The following is an 18,193-nucleotide window of genomic DNA, read 5'->3' on the forward strand; positions in this document are numbered from 1 at the left end:
AATGCAAGAAGTTCTCAAAACAGAGTATGATGTGTTATTTGGTGGCAAACACATCATTGTTTTCGGAGATCTTCTGCAGCTGACACCAGTGAAAGGGCAACCTGTGTACAAAAGGCTCACGCATGAAGATACCAGGAAGTGCCTAGGCAGCATTGGCAACGTCAATATATGGTTAAACTTCAATTATGCTGAACTGCATGAAAATATGCATCAGGCGAAGGATGAAGTTTACAAGACTATTCTACAAGATGTTAGAATTGGAAAAGTGACCGAGCATGGGAAAGAAGCTTTACATGCACGATTACTGTCAAATTTATATCCAGAACAAGATGTTGTGCCTGAGAATATTTTTCAGAAAATTACTGAGAAGAAATCTGGAATATGTTTGATGCCAACTCTTGCAGAATGTGCCAAATTCAACAACAAAATGTTGCATTTAGAAAAGCAAGAGATTGTGAAACTGGAAGCTATTGACAGAGTAGAGCATATGGGATCAACAATTATTTTGTCTGAGAATCTGAAAACAAAATTGGATTCATTAGAGAAGAGTATATCTAAAACTGCAGGTTTTGAAAAGACTCTGAATGTGTGCTTGAACTGCCGTATAATTTTAAGAAGGAATTTACATGTTGAAAGAGGTCTGGTAAATGGATCAATGGGTAATGTTGTTGATTTTGTAAAATACAGAAATAGAGATGGAATTGAATTTTTAAAAATTAAATTTGATGGCATTGAGGAAGTACAGCTAATTGGTCGTTGTTCTGCTAGATTTTTGCTTGTAAAAGACTTATATGTTCGCCGTAAGCAGTTTCCTGTTTGCTTGGCATATGCGGTGACAATCCATAAATCGCAAGGTTTAAGTGTAGACAGTGCATTGGTGAATATTGGCAGTTCTGTGTTCAAGGAGGGTATGGCATATGTGGCATTGTCACGAGTTAGAACTTTATCGGGATTGTACTTGATTGAGTGTGATGTCACAAGCATTTGTGCGGATCTAGATTGTGTTAAGGAATACAATAGGTTAAGAAGAGAGTATGCGCCACATTTGCCTCAATATCCTTTGTTTGAGAAACGTGTGGTAGGCCGGAAACGAAGAAATGTGACCAATACTGGTGAGGTTGTAGCAAAAAGACGAAAAGTCGATGAACCTGAAATTATAAGCAGAAACAAAAAGGATTCTGTTGAAGATGTTGTTGGTTTTCAATTTGAAAACAGTTTCTGGTGTCAACTGCTATGCTAATGTAGTGGTTAATGTTTTGTTTTCTCTAGAAAATGTAAAAGAAGAGATTGTGGTCAATTCTGATCAAAGATTTTGCAGTTTGTTAAATTCTGTCTTAGAAAAATGTAGCACTGATAGAACAAACATAGAAAGTGTGTCTGAAATTCGAAATCTGTTAGACAGATGTTCAGGCCAAACACAATTCTCTCAAAATATTCAGCAAGATTGTCAGGAGTTTTTAATGTATATGCTTGATGTATTGCATGCTGAAGGTGTAGATGTAGATCAGCTGTTTGGGCTTTCTTATCAATGGCAGCATGACTGCGAGAACTGTAGGGAATCAAGTACTACTAGTGTAGACTCAGAAAGATTTATATATTTAACTTTGCCAGACAGTAAATCAGTGTCCTTTAATAAGCTAGTAAAAGCAGCTGATCACAACATGGAGTGTAGCCAATGTAAATCTGAAATGATGTCAACATTATTTATACGAACATATGGCCAGTATGTCATTTTAAAGAAACGTAGGGGGCAAGATGGCCGCCGAGGCACTGTGGGAGTAAGTCGCACCTAGACCCCTCTCCTGCTGTTGGGAAAAGAATCCAGGCGCTAATGGAGAACCACAAACAGGATGCAATCTACAGTCTCGATCTACCGCGGAGGCTTTATTAACTTGGCAAATCTAGTCAAGAAAACAAAATCGTGGTACTTCAGAATCTTTAAGGTATTGACTGCAGGTATGGCCACACGAGGAAAAGAAAAAGCCCAACAGTTATCCATGTCGAGCACTACAAGCGTTACAAGCAAGGAATCATTTCAAAAGGATTCGAGCAAATCAGGCGCTATCCCTAAAACAAAAGTGCCAACTAATAACAAAAAGGTAACCCCCACGGTCTCCACCGTAACTAAGACACAACTAAGAAAGCTGGAGAAAGCCGGCGAAAAAGAGAAAATGACAAATCAAAACAAAGACTTGAGAAGCGCTACCAACGCGCCAGCGATACGAGATGCGGCGGAAAGAAAGAGGAGTGATACCGTGTATCGGCAGCCTCTAGTGTCCGAGGCTTTTGGTGCCAAGGTGAGAGCGGAGGCATCGGAAAGCCCTGGAGTTCCAGGATCTCGGCAAGACGCGCCTGTCAAACCGCCCGCAGGAGTAGCGCAGAACGTCCTCGAGGACGCAAGCCAAAGCGTTGCCAAGCAACCAGAACCTACGGAGCTCACGCTTCCCGCGTTGGAACACCAGACGGCAGCTCAGGCACAGTCAGACGGCGGCGCTTTGGAGAATGGACAGACGCTGGCACTGCAGGACTACGACCCGGCTCAAAAGGCTCAAAAGGTGAGAGAGGCAAGTTGTGGGGTTTTGATATCGAATACAGGGCAAATGCTGGAAGCCCTTAAAGAGGTAGAGGATGAAATCAGGGGAGAGCAGCTACAAGCCAAAGGCAAAGAGGCTACTGTGCAGGAGACATACGATGGCAATATGGAAGGGGCAGTCTGCATTGATGGGGCTGAAGTGGCTGATGGCGATGGTTTCTTTTCTGTCCCAGAGGAAACAGAGTCAGAATCAGAGCCAACACTTGCAAGTAGCGAGGAGGAAAATGACATGTTAGGCTCACTTTCAAGCTCTGAGGATAGCGACACTTCTAGAGGGAGAAGCACGCAAAAGAAGCGTAAATCTGCAGCAAGAAGAGCAGGCTCCCCACAGAACATGCATAAGGGAACAACTAACAGGCTTGTATGGGACTATTCCGCTACCTCTAGTTTATACAAGGAGGATGAAAAAGAGACACCAAATGAGGGGGGGAAGCTGGACTTGATGTTTGCCACATTGAAACAAATACAAATGGAGGCAAGGGCGGAAAGCCGAAGAGCCAGACACGACACAAAAAAAATCCAAGCCTCAATTAGGAAAATAAATAAAAAATTTGAAGAGGTAGAGGAAAGAGTCATTGAAGTGGAGGAAAGAACTGGCCGCTTAGAGGACGAAGTAAATGAGTGGCAAGCGACCAAAGAGGGACAGAATAAGGCCATGGAAGATCTACAGTGGAAGGTGGAGGATTTGGAGAATCGCCAGAGACGCAACAATGCTAGACTCCTGGGAATTGAGGAAGGGATTGAGGGACAAGATCCCAGAGGTTTTGTTGTTAAGCTGCTAAAGGGAGCATTCCCGGAGGTACCATGGAACTGGGAACAGGAGGTGCAGAGGGCCCATAGGTATCCACTCTTTGGAAAGAAAAATCATAAGGAAGGCTCAGGAACACTACCCAGGGCTATGCTCGTATTTTTTGGGAACTACCTGGCAAGACAAGAGCTTATGGAGAGAGCCAGGCCTGACGCCAAAAAATCAGTGGATGGGGTAACTTTTTTTGCAAGACCCGACTTTTGCCACATAACAGTGGAGAGGCGTTGGAGGCTAAGACAACTGATTAATGAGTTTAAGTCCCATGGAGCAGAGGCATACTTAATGTTCCCAGCGAAATTGAAGGTCATAGTCGCAGGTCGCACTAGAATGTTCTTTTCTGAAATAAAAGCGGGGGAATTTTTGACAGAACTACAAGAACAAAGAGGGGCCAGGAGAAAATAATGAAGGGTACCTGATTATGCCTGACAAGAAAATGTAGTAGGCGATAAGAGGGCAGGGGAGGGGGGGCGACTCTACAGTGCTAAGCGGACACGCATAGGTCAGGGATGACCTATTTGCCTGTCATAGAGGGGGGGCTTTCGTGGTGGGGGGCGTCAAGGGGGGGGGAGAGGGAAGGGAAGAAGTCATGGGTGTAAGGTGGTGGTTTAAAAAAATACAGATTTGTAAAGTTTGGTGTGTAACACTTAAAGAATGCATAGAAAAAGACAAAAAGTCAAAAAAGTGGATGTGGAGCTGGCAAGTTCTAAATCTGAATTATGGCAGTTAGGATAATGTCGATTAACATCTGCGGGCTAAATAATATGGAAAAAAGACAGAAGCTATCTTCATTGCTGCGATACTGGAATATAGATATAACCTGTATACAGGAAACACACATAGCAGCTGAAGAAAAGTTTCTACTTGGCCAAATGGGATTTGAGATTCTTGCTAGTACAGGTCAAGAGGGAAGACATAAGGGGGTGGCAATTCTGGCCAGAAAAGGAGTAGCCCAAATTAAAAAGAAAAAAGAGGATTCTGATGGAAGATGGGTGATACTAGACATAGAAACAGCCATGGGAAGATGTACTTTGGTCTCGCTATATGGTCCAAATGAAGATGATCCGGCATTAGTAGATTTTATTGACAGGGAGTTGGCCTTGTGGCCAGAGCCAGTGATCTGTTGTGGGGATCTCAATATCAATGGGCTGAATGGAATATTAGAGGCAAGTGGAGGTAGATATCAGGGAAGGAAAAAAAAGGTGTATAAAGCTGTACTAAACCTCGCTAGATATAACTCGCTGGTGGATATATGGCTGGAATTTAACCCATTAGGCACTGGCAGTACTTTTTACTCAGCACCCCATCAAACAGTAGCTCGACTGGACTACTTCCTTATCTCTAGCTCTTTAGTTAGCAGGGCTAAAATAGAATGTCTTCCAAGAATAATGTCGGATCATAATCCGTTGGTATTAAGCCTAGCATCGACACAAAAAGTAGGGAAAGCTAAATCAATATGGACATTTGAGAGAGGTTTGCTGAAAGAAGAAGACTATATTGCAAGGATGAAAGATTGGATGACTCAATTTTGGGATATAAATAGATACTCAGCCTCGGCAGACATGGTTTGGGATAGTTTTAAAGCGGGAATAAGAGGAGAGACACTGAGTTATACATTACGAAGAAATAAAGAAGAAAAAGAAATGGTGGAAGAGGAAATTAGAACTCTGATCGAGCTGGAGAAGATGCTATTAGATGCAATAGAAAGACGAGAGCCCATCGATCAGATACTAGTGGCTATAGAGGCGCAAAAGGCGGAAACAGGGATCACCTTGGCACAAAAAACAGCAAGAAAATACCTAGCAAATAAAGAAAAATGCTATGAATACAACGAGAGGGTGGGGCACCTGCTTGCAATAAGAACTAGGCAATCGTTAGCTGCAGGTGAGATTAAAGAAATTAAGGACGACAACGGAGTAACTGTTAATAAAGTTGAGGAGGTACAGGAGGTGTTTAGAAGATTTTATGAGAGGCTTTATGACCAGGATAAAAATGATGGAGAGATAGAGCTGAAAAGCCTGGAATATCTAAGGGAAAGCCTGCAAGAGGGATTGAGCATAGAAGAAAGGGACAAATTGGATATGCAGCTAACGGTGCAGGAGATAAGGGACGCAATATTTAGCTTACCCTCTGGTAAAGCAACAGGCCAGGATCAGATCCCGGTAGAGTTTTATAAAACTTTTTGGGAGACATTAGCTAAAGATATTTGGTCAATTTGCTGCTTGGCACAGGGAGGTAGAATAGTTCCCCAATCTTGGGCGGGCGCTGATATAATTGTTATATTAAAAAAAGATAAATCCCCCACTGAGCCGGGTTCTTACAGACCTATCACTCTGCTCAATGCCGATGCAAAAATATTCTCAAAGGCATTGGCTAATAGACTGAGTAAGGTGATAGAGAGGGTGGTGTGCCCCATGCAGCATGGGTTTATACCCGGGAAAGGAACTACCGAACATATTAGACAGCTAATTACCATTCTGGATGCTGAGGCAGCCTCGGGGGACCCTGTCGCGGCTATCTTTTTGGATGCTGAGAAGGCTTTTGACAGGGTCTCTTGGGTCTACCTATGGAAGGCTATGGAGTGGGCTGGTATTGGTCGAGGGTATATAACCGCAATTCAGGCACTATATAAACATCCTAGTGCCAGGATACGCATTAATAGATCATATTCCAACGCAGTACAGATCAGACGGGGAACTAGGCAGGGATGTCCAGCTTCACCTCTATTATTCGCAATCTATTTAGATCCTTATCTGAGAAGACTTACAAAAAATAGGCGGATTAAGCCAGTCTTATTGCATGGAAAGAAGTATAAAATATTTGCTTACGCAGACGACGTGGCTGTTATAACACCTACACCAGAGGAGTCATTGGCTGAGATAGAACAGGAGGCAAGAAAATTTGGAGAGGTATCGGGATATTCAATAAATAAGGGAAAAACACAAATAGTTCAGAATAGACATAGTACATTTTTAGATGTAAGAGTTGTCTCAGACACAAAATACCTGGGTATTAAGGTGACAGCGGATTTGGGAAAGTTAGTAGAGATAAATATGGAACCATTATTAGACAAAGTCAAAACCAATTTGGAGAGGGTCAATAACTTACACTTGACTCTCATGGGTAGAATTAATTTTGTCAAAATGGTTACTTTTCCGAAATTTTTATATTTGTTCAGGGCAATTCCACTTTTTATTGAAGGGATATGGTTTAATAAAATAGAATCAGTAATTAATAAACTAATTTGGGCACAGGGGAAGACACGTAGGGCATACCGTTTTTTAACTCTTTCACGAGAAAGGGGAGGTTGGGGAGCACCTGACTTTAGATTCTATTATTGGGCAACAGCTCTTCAATACTCCAAAGGACTATTAGGTGGAAGCGCTCAGGAGGAGGAGGGGGGAAGAAAGGGTCCGGCTAATGTATATGAAGCCCTCTTAGGTAAAGTGGCAGAAAACGCCTTAGTAACAACAGTGGACTTCGCATATTTTAAGCATACAAAATTTAAGACCCTGAGTGCGATTTATAAAGTCTGGAAGGCAATAAGGAAAAGACTGGGACTGGGAAGGTATAACAGGTATTTAAGGCTTTATATGAACAACGATCTTCCAATGGAAATCTTCCGTGACACAGTTATGAGGGAATGGGATGTAAAAGGGATTAAGAAACTGGGGGACCTAATGGATGCAGAGGGGGTAATTTTAACATTCCAAAATATACAGCAAAGATATAACATAGCTGGGAATAATTTCTTTAAATACCTCCAAGTGAGGAGTTACTTTCACACAAAAACAGGGGGTGTAGGAGGGATGAAGAGCTGTAGGGTAATGGAATACCTGGGAAGCAGCCTGGCATGCTCAATAAGACAGCTGTATGCAGAGCTCCAAGTCTATAAGATAGACGATAGAGAAAAATACAGTAATAAATGGAGAGAACAGGTAAAGGCTCGACCGGAAGATTTACAAACTTCTTTAGATTATGGTCGAACTATTTTATGCTCAGCGACGCTTCAAACTCAACATTATAAAACAGTCTATTCATTATATTTCACACCAGCCAGAATAGCCAGTTGGGGCGGCTCCTCTGGAATAACGTGTCCAAGGTGTAACTCTACAGAGGCTAATATAACACATATGTTTGCAAACTGTCCACAACTGTAAACTGGCGATAGAAGAGTTTTTGGATAAATCACTGGGAATACAAACAAAATTAACTGAGGAGCTGATAATCTTGGGGGTAAGCCTAGATGTAAATACAACCTATCCAGAATTTTTATTCATGGTCACTGCAGTATTTAGGATAATTGTAGCCAAAGCATGGAAGGAGAAAACAGCACCGACATTCCAAACGTGGGTAGCTAGACTACTATCTACATATAACCTGGAGAGGGCCATATATGATAGAAGAGGAAGGAAGGCAAAAGCTCTGGGTGATAAGATATGGCTACCTATTGAGAAATGGAAATGCAGGAAATTTGTCTCTGATGGCAGCTGAGAAATTTGTTAACTCTATAAGGTTTATGGAGAGAACGCAGGACGTATTATTTTGAAGACTGGTGGTCTTGGATGCCTCTCTTCTTGGATGGCTTGAATATGTATTTTGGTTCTCTTCCCTTTTGCTTTGTTTACTTTTTTATTTTCTTATCTGCTGTTTTGTTTATTTGTTTGGTAATACAAATCTGTATTTGTTGCAAATGACTATGTAATGCTGTAAACACACCGGATGTAAAAGAAAAATTTGGGGGGGGAAAAACTTTGTCTGAATAAAGATATTTAAAAAAAAAAAAAAAAAAAAAAAAAAGATTTATATATTTAACTTTGCCAGACAGTAAATCAGTCTCCTTTAATAAGCTAGTAAAAGCAGCTGATCACAACATGGAGTGTAGCCAATGTAAATCTGAAATGATGTCCACATTATTTATACGAACATATGGCCAGGATGTCATTTTAATGTTCCAACGATGTAGGCCTGATGGAACAAAATTGACAACTTTAATTAAAAATTTTGTGGCTTCGCAGTTGTCAATATCAGGAAGGACTTTTGTAACTGCAGCAATTATATATCATGACGGTCCTTCAACAACATCAGGACATTACACAGCTTATTTAAAGTCTAGAAATGGCTGGTCATTCTGCAATGATTCTGTTTTAATTTTCAAAAAAAAATTGCCGTATGACCTTAAAAACTCTTACCTGGTGTTTTTAAAACCAAAATTTTAGGGAAAGAATCTCGGGATGTGCTCTGAGGAATTTCAAGAAGTTCTAATGGCTCCTACACGATTTGGCCTTGAGGATAAGTGTAGTTCAGAGACATAACTTCTAACGATAAGACTGGACGTCATGGAGAAATAAGTGCACTTTGAATGAGTTCAGAAAAACTATTTCTTTTTATAAGCTAATTGAAGCAGCCAATCAAAACATAGAGTAGAGGGAATGTAAGTCTGCAATGCTGTCTACTGTTTTACATTGCTTTGTGATTAAAAGTGATGTAGAGAATTAAATAATTGTAGTAGTCATAGAGGTAGTGTAAGTCTGCTTCATAGTAAGCAGTATCAGTGTCATAGGAAATGTAGAACATGACTGAGGAAGAAGGGGAAGATATTACTAGTCCAGGATTGTGAAAATGATCTTCAACATTTTAATTCTGAAAGTTGCGGAAATGCCAAATGACGGGATTGGCTTACAAGAAATCCAAGAGTTATAAATGGCTCTGACAAGATTTGGCCTTGTGGAAACTTGTGGTAGAGAGCAAGACGTCATTTATTGTATGTAACATGTTTTTCAAAACGATGGAGGTTTTCTTTCAGAAAGTGGCGGGCTGAAAGTAATAACAGCACAACAGAGTGTAAGCTGTTCATAGGACATCTTTTGACGTCATGGAAAGTAAGTTAACTTTAAGGAGTTCTGAATTCTGATTTGTTATGTTGTATGGGTTTTTTAAACACAATCATTTTGATTGTGTTTTTTTTCCCCCGCTGTTATATGATGAATACCTTCAAGTCACTGTTTTTAGTGAAATTTGATACATTCTGAGAACAGCAAAAATAAACCATTTAACATGTATAATTAATTCTGTACTGTTTCCATTTATGATGTACATTTAGAACTGTGTAGGAGGCATGGAGAAGGAGAGGCTTCTGTAAGTGTCAAAGTTCTTGCATACAGTGCTCATATTCTACGTAGTCTTTCATATGATAGACTACATTTCCACAATGAGATACCTAAGCAAAGGAAACACAGGTCTTATGATTGTGGAATGAGCAAACAAATTTGCATGTTTTTCAATTATATTACCTGTGTTTCCTAACATTACACACCACATTGTGTAGATGAGGTTTAGGCCTGTTCCTGGAGACAGAGGAGGTCTGACATTTGTTCAAGAGTGCAGTGGACATTACTCACTTCGTTGGTAGGCCTCCACATGTATTATCTTCTCTGTATTCTTCAACAAACCTAAATTCCATCTGCAACCCTGAATAGGACTTACCTGAAACAAATCTGTGGATAGGTTACACCTTATTGGCATCTTGAAACAATCATTTAAAATATTAGGGTCAGATTTATGGTCGCCGTGCGCCTCTTTTGCTCCATTGTGGGTCACTTTTGTGTAAAAGATGCACCATGTTGCAAGATAGGTTTCAGTTCATCTCCAGCAAGATACCATCAGTTTAAAATGTATATAATTAGCATTGTGTAGGGGGCATGCAGAAGCAAAACCTTTTATAAGTGTCAAAGTTGTTGCATGCAGTGCTGCACTTCTAGGTACTGTTTAATATGCTGGACTACATCTGCACTATGAGATACCTAAGCAAAGGCAACACAGGTGATGTGATTGTGAAATGAGGAAAAGAAACTCCACATTTTTCAATTACATCACTTGTGTTTCCTAAGTTTATGAATGACATTGTGCAGATGAACTTTAGGTCTGTCCACGGACACAGAAGAGGTCTGGCCTTTGTTCAAGAGTGAAGTGGACATGACTTACTTCATTGGTAGGCCTTCACATGTATTATGTCCTCTGTTCTCTTCAAACAACTCGAAATTTCATTTGGAACCCTGAGTAGGTCTCACCTCAAACAAACCTCTGGATAGGACACATCTTATTGGCATCCTGAAGCAATCATTTAAAATGTTAGTGTCTTGCGACACTTTTCTGAGACAACAGCAGTGCAAAAGATGCACCATGTTTTAAGATAGGCCTCACTTCATCTGCATCAAGATACTGTTAGTTTAAAATGTATATCTTTAGGACTGTGTAGGGGGCCTGGAGAAGCAGAAGCTCTTGTCAGTGTCAAAGTTGTTGAAAAACAGTTTGTCCTTCAATCTTTTCCCTTGTCTTTTGTAATTTTTAAATACATGTTTTAATATTTTTCAAATGTTTGTTCTCTCTTTCACAGATTGAAAGTATAAAAACAAAAAGTGAGTAATTTAACGACAATTATATATAAGATATTCTTTTCGTTACATTTCTATCACATTCACCTACTATTAGTTCCGCAGCTTCATTTCTTTAACCCTCAGTTTCCTGCCTTTGCTACTTTCCTCATTCCTTTCTCTATTACCTACTTACTCAACTCCTTCCACTCTTTTTCTCAGTTCCTCTCTTCTCATAGTTCCTCACTCTTGTTCACTCACTCCGTCTCTATTACTCTTAGTGTCTTTGACTGATCACTTTTTCACTACTTGTTCATAATGCTTTCTCTGTGTAGTTGAAGCACACTAAGGGGCATATTATGAACACAGCCAATAAAATTATTGCTGTTTTTATTGGCAGAAAACTGGTGCAAAAGTGGTTTTAGCGGCAGTTTTCTGCCGCAAAAGCGGCTTTGGTGACATATTTCTGCCGATAAAAGCTGCAAAACTTTTATTGCCTATGTTGATGATATGGCTCTATGTTATTTACATTTCTTTGCTGTTTCAATGAATCTTTTTCTGTTATTTTTTGTTTTCTGTTTTCTATTTTTTCTCTCTGTTATTCCCCATGTTTTAATCTTATTTTGAACATTCACTCACATTCTCCAAGAAACTCTTCTTTGTTATTGTTCTACTCTCTTTTTTTCTTTCACTTCCTTATCTATTTTGTTTTCCACAATTATACCCTCTTCCGTCTTTTCTTCGGTAAATAGATCTATTAAACAGTATCTCTGGTTTACTCCCTATAGCTGTCTTTCTTTTAACATCACTCTCTGTTTACTTTCCTTATACTTACTCTTCTTTTTTTTATTTTTTTTTATTTTTGGGTTCGCTCCCGGTTCGCGAACCGGGAAGCGAACTGGGAAGCGAACTAAAAGAAATAGAGCTTGCCAGAGTACTAAACATTCTAGCAATTTTTTTTGAAAGGGGAGGTAGTTCTGAAAAGAACTTTTTTTTTAATGTTTTTGTTGTTTTATATTATTTTTTTATTTTTTGAACATTTTTTGTTTTTTTTGTATTTTTTGAACAATTTTATATTTTTTTTGGTTTTTTTGGGGGGGGAAACAACAAAAAACAGGCATTGAAAAGGGCTCAACAGGAGCAAAAAAAAAATTACTGTCTGGGGCGGTTAGGGCAATTATGATTGTTATAAGCCAGGTTGATGGAATTAATACTCATGTTACCACATGATATCAATGCACCACAGTGCAGACAAGTATATTTCATATGCCCAAAATTCTCCTGGATGTTTGGCACGGTTTCCCGTGCCTCTGCTGCTGTCAATGATATTAACGATGTTGACCTGGCCACAGGAGTTGCTGTTGGGTTTTGTTCCATGTCACGAATTTCCGCCCGGCTGTAATTGAGTGGATGCCACCTGTTCATGTGCCTATGCATGGTATAGTTCCCATAGCTATACTTTTTATCAGTCCCTCTTGATAATTTCTCTTTGCAAATGAGGCAGGTGACATACCTCGCATTCACTTTCTTCTGCCCAGGAGGGATTGAAAAAAACTGCCAAATGAAACTGGCTTTCCTATGGGAAACTCGGGGCACCTCTTCCAAGAACTGTGGTCCTTCTCTCTCCTCTTCCTCTATTTCTTCCTCTTCCTCCTCTGTGTTGGTGATGACCTGGGGAGGTGGTCCTCTCTTCCCATGAGGAGGTGGAGGTGGTGGTGGGGGTGCACCAGCTGAAGCAAGTACTGAAGCCATTGCTCTACTATGAATAAAGGTCTTCCTCTCACAATGATGAAAGTCAGAGTGAGGAAAGAAGGAGGGGTTTTCATCATTTGGGAAAAACAATAGTTCTAAACCAATGAAAAGTGTTATTTTTAGGTCACCTGACCTAGACATACATGATTATGAAACCAAAAGTTAAATGAACCAATGAAAAGTTTTATTAACAAGTCACATGACCTCTCACGCTTATGTTACGCGCTGCGGAACGCGCCCTGGATCGCTTCCGGGTCGCTGCGCTTCGCGCCTCGGTTCGCGTACCGGAGCACTTCCGGGTGCGCTAACGCAGCGCGTCATAAGACGCATTACGCGACAACGTGATACGTCGCGCTTCCGCGACGCGTCACGATGTTGATTTCTAACGCGGCAGTTGCGCTAACGGAACGTTTACCGGTTCGCGGACCGGGTCGCGGCATCAAATTGAGCTAACGGAAAGCTTCCCGGTTCGCGAACCGGGAGCGAAACAAAAAAAAAAAACATATATATTAATAAACATATAAAATATATTTTTGGATTTAAATAAGAATACATTTTACAGCTACAGATATTAGCTTTTAAAAAACCAATGAAATTCACTGAAAAAACCATAGGTTATAGACCATATATAGTTAGGAATTAGCATTTACAAAACCTTGAAAATTCACTGAAAAAACCATAGGTTATAGACCATATATAGTTAGGAATTAGCATTTAAAAAACCTTATTTTACTCACACAAAACCATTGAAATTCCATATATAGTTAGTTGCACTAACTATATATCGCGCACCCGCAATCCACTGCTGATGATGTCACATATTACATCATTCATGACATGGTCAGTGACATCACTGATGACATCACTGATGACATCTCAAATGACATCACTGATGACATCACTGATGACAACATCCAGTGACTGTGTGTTTCTGTAAAGTTAAAATATGTCTTACATATTGAAGAATGAGTGGAAGTATAAGTGTCTGGACGAAGGATTTAGTAGGTGCATGACTGAATGTATGAGTGAGTGATTAAATGTGTCTCACTGAGTGCATGGGTTAGTGACTAAACTGTCTTAATTTGTGCATCATTATGTCTGTTGTTCTGTAAACTGCAGCATGTGTTGATCAGTAGCTATATGAGTAACTATATGGGTTATTGATTGATTGCCCAAGTATTTGCATGGGAGACTGAGTGTGTGTGTGGCTGGCTGGGAGGTGTGTGACTCTGTGCAGATCAATGTGTACTTGTATCAATGATTGTATAAGAGACTAAGTATGTGTTAGTATATGGTTGAAAACGTAAGGTGCTCTATATTTAACTGTATAGATTAGAAAATGGAAGTGTGATTGATTCTTTACAGGACTGACTAGGTGTGTGAGTAACTCCATGGATGAGTGGCAGAGTGTGAGTGTCTGTATAGGTGTATGAGTGCATATGATAGTGTTGTAAAGATGATTGATTGTATGTATGAATGATTGTATGGGTGAATGAGTGAATGTGTGTGTAGACGTAGGAATCAGTGAGTGCGTATGTAGTAACTAGTATTGGTGTGTCAATGGTTTCAAAAATTATACTCTGTATTTAACACTGAGTGTAACAGAGGTTATATTAAAATGTGAGGAGATGCATTGTATTGTCACATGAATGATATCATCAGTGATGTGGTCATTGATGTCAAATGAGATGTCATCAGTGATGTCATCCGTGATGTCATTTGAGATGTCATCAGTGATGTCATCAGTGATGTCACTGACCATGTCATGAATGATGTAATATGTGACATCATCAGCAGTGGATTGCGGGTGCGCGATATATAGTTAGTGCAACTAACTATATATGGAATTTCAATGGTTTTGTGTGAGTAAAATAAGGTTTTTTAAATGCTAATTCCTAACTATATATGGTCTATATCCTATGGTTTTTTCAGTGAATTTTCAAGGTTTTGTAAATGCTAATTCCTAACTATATATGGTCTATAACCTATGGTTTTTTCAGTGAATATATATATATATATATATATATAACTTACTGGCAATCGCCAGTAGGTAGTTATAGTTAGGACCTATTATCCATAGGAAATCCGCAACATTCTATTCCCAATAACTTTGGCACAGATTGTTGAATCTTTGCGAAATGTTTGGAACTTTTGGCCAGCTCTGGTCTGCTCCTATCCTGAAAGTTTCACAATGATTCGTTAAGCAGGGGCCGAGAAAAAAGGGGGTTCCCAAGACGTGTTCTCCCCATGCAATTTCCCATAGGACATTTAGCCACAGCTACAGCCCGAACTGCTGAACGGAATTACGCCAAATTTGGCAAAGATGTACTCCTCATTTCAGACGTGTGCCTTTTGCTTAAATGGTGTCAATCTGTTCAGTAGTTCCTGAGAAAATGACAGTTAAAAGCCTTTATATATCTATAGCCACGGTGGATCCGCGCACCCTGAGCGCACTATGAGTGCACCATAAGTGCACCCTTCCATTCAAGCGCTGAATGCTAATTGGCTGTCAAGTGGTTGTCAACATTCGAAACCAGGAACTGTTGGCAGCAGTTTGTGCCTTGGTAGAAGCAAGGCTTAAGAAGTCAGTGGAATATGTGTGCAAAATGTAGACAGGGGGCAGGGTAGAAATACTTTTACTCTCTAGACCTGCTTAGGGGGTCCCACAATTTTTTTTTTTTAAAGACTCGGCAGGTGCGTGTAGGGTGTGCGGACTCTGCAATAAAAAAAAAAAAAATGAAACAGAGCTTTTTTTATAATTAGCCCCTGGGGGGGCTAAATACCGGGGGTGATATTATAACATGTTATGGGGGTCCAGAGAAAAATGGTGGGGGGAGGGGTCTAAGGTCCCAAAAGTCACGGGGACCACCAACCCTGGGGCTTTATGTATTGCGGGAGGGGGACAGCCTGGTCCCCCTCCATGAGCACTCGAGGGCCCCGTTACCCCCCCGGGCTACAAAACAAATTGTTTGGGGGGGCTGCAATGTCTCCAAAGCTCCTGAGACCACCACTCCCAGGGGCTTTATGTATTGTGGGAGGGCCGGCTCCTGCAGTGTCCCGAGGTGTCTATCCCGCCCTCCCACAGCAAGGAAATCTGTTCTCTCTTTCAAAATCTAAATCAGATTGCTTTTCCTCATGGGGAGCTGCATGTTAGTAGATTTCCATGTGGAAAAGCAATGCCGGCTCCCAAACGTGTAGAAGTTGTGCACCAAAGGCACTGGAGTTGTGCACCCTACAGATTATGAGCCATGCATCCAGCGTGTGCACACCAGGGGGCCGCACTGAGCACTGTGCTTGGTGCGCGGCTTCTAATTTTACCGTAAAAAAATTGCCCCTGTCAGTAATTTCTAATATTCCCGGGGATCCTTATAAAAAATGTTGGGGACCGTGGGTGGAGTCGCAATGCCCCCACGTCCCACCGGCTCCTCGTGTCCTTCGGGAGCCGGCATTACTTTTCCACATGGGGGAGATGCTAACTTGCATGTTGAAAAGCAATCTGGTTTGTATTTTGAAAGTGAGAACAGTTTTCACTGCTCTGTCTTTCAAAATCCAAACCAAGGGGCATATTATCAAGCAAGGCGATAAAGATTATCGCCGTTTTAATGGGCTTGATAATATGGTCTTGTGAATTCCAATAGAAATCCATGTTCTGGTGTGAACATGGGCTTCGATTGAAAAGTGGTGCAAGGGTGTTGTAAATCTGGTTTGGATTTTGAAAGAGAGAGCAGGGTGCATCTGTAGGGTAAGTGCAGGTTAGTGTAGGGGTAACAATTAGTATTCTAACTCCATGGGGGTGCATCTGTAGAGCAAGTGCAGGTTAGTGTAGGGGTAACAATTACTATTCTAACTCCACGGGGGTGCATCAGTAGGGTAAGTGCATGTTAGTGTAGGGGTAACAATTACCATACGATGGAAGTGTATCTTTCGGGAGGGGGAGGTTCTGGTAGAAATTGTTCTGCAACAAAATCATCAGAATCAGATGATTCTTGCAGTGGTGTAGCCATTTTTGTCTCCAAAAAAGGAATTCAGGTTTACAATGAAGAAACAGGTCTTCTCCTAAGGAAGGTATAAGAAGAGTAATTAAAATGTGTAGGGTTCTTCAATAGTTAGAACAGCAAGTGTTATAAACCAATCAATTCTCTTTTTTTTGGTCACATGGGATCCGCGTTGGGTGTGTACATGCAGCACGCACCTAGCGCGACAGCACAAAATTGCATTTAAAAGTAATATAAGTTTATTAAAACTAAAAGAATATTATTATTTTTTTGCCTTAATATTTTTATTAAATATATATATATATATATCTTTTTGTATCTGGAAAACATTTCGCGGAAGTCGCGCGCCCACCGCATTGAACACGTAGATGACGTCATGCGGAAACGCGCGCGCGTGTTGTGCTGTGTTGTGCTGTGTTACGTATATGTTGCGTATGCCCCTGAAGTCACGTACGGGTCGCATAGCGATTGCGCATGAAAATACGCACCTATCGCACACCCTACGTGGATCCTGCAGAGCAATTGTAAAATCGCGGCTACGTTCCGCGCAGTAGTTGACAAAAAGGGGCTTCTTGCTTGCGCGATGCCTCAAAAAACTTGAAAAAAAAGAATACAAAATATATTATAAAAATATTTTAAAAAATATTTTAAAAAAATATATATATTATTTAAAAACAAATGTGTAATGTAATCTAAAAAATAAGATATCTAAAAATAAATAGATCAAAAAAATGTAGTAAATCAAGTATCAAAGAAATAAATATAACAGTTAACACATTTAAAAATTGTAATTGAAAAAATCTTTCAGAATCACTGAAAAAAACCATAGGTTTCAGGCAGATTATACTAAGGAATTATCTTTTAACAAACCTTTGAAATTCACTGAAAAAAACATAGGTTTCAGAAAGGTTATAGTTAGGAATTATCCTTTAAAAAACCTTAGAAATTCACTGAAAAAAACATAGGTTTCAGGGGTGTTATAGTTAGCTGGACATCTCACTCGTACAAAACCATTGAAATTCCACCGTTATAGGTATTTCAGCTGACTATAACTTGCGCGCCCGCAATGCACTGCTGATGACGTCACATATCACATCACTCATGACATGGTCAGTGATATCACTCATGACATCACTGATGACATCTCAAATGACATCACTGATGACATCATCCTTATGATAGAGTGGCAGACCTCCTCTCACCCTAATATAACCTTTGAGACACACACTCAAAAATAGAAAATAAGATTTTCCAAACAATGGACATACCAATACCACTTACAAGACATTTATTTAGTAATTCCAAGATCTACACACACATCCACTCATTCACCAACAGTCCTATACAGATTCTCATCCATGTACTCCCTCATCATATGTACTCATACACATATACATCCTGTTACCCAATGACACTCATCCATAGAGTTCATCACACACAGTCACACATGTAAACAAAGTATCAAACATCCATTAAATTGCATATACAGTTATACACACACCACCACACTTACTAGTACAGAAACTCACAGGTACTTACTCTCTTAAACAATAATTTATAGAAACACAGACTAATTTATACAAGAACTCTACCAATCTCTCACTCTCACATATACTCACTTATTTACACCAAAACTCACATATACTAGTTTAAAACATATGTAGTTACACATAAA

The sequence above is a fragment of the Lissotriton helveticus genome, chromosome 2_1 (assembly GCF_964261635.1).
Source record: "Lissotriton helveticus chromosome 2_1, aLisHel1.1, whole genome shotgun sequence".
Taxonomy (NCBI): Eukaryota; Metazoa; Chordata; class Amphibia; order Caudata; family Salamandridae; genus Lissotriton; species Lissotriton helveticus.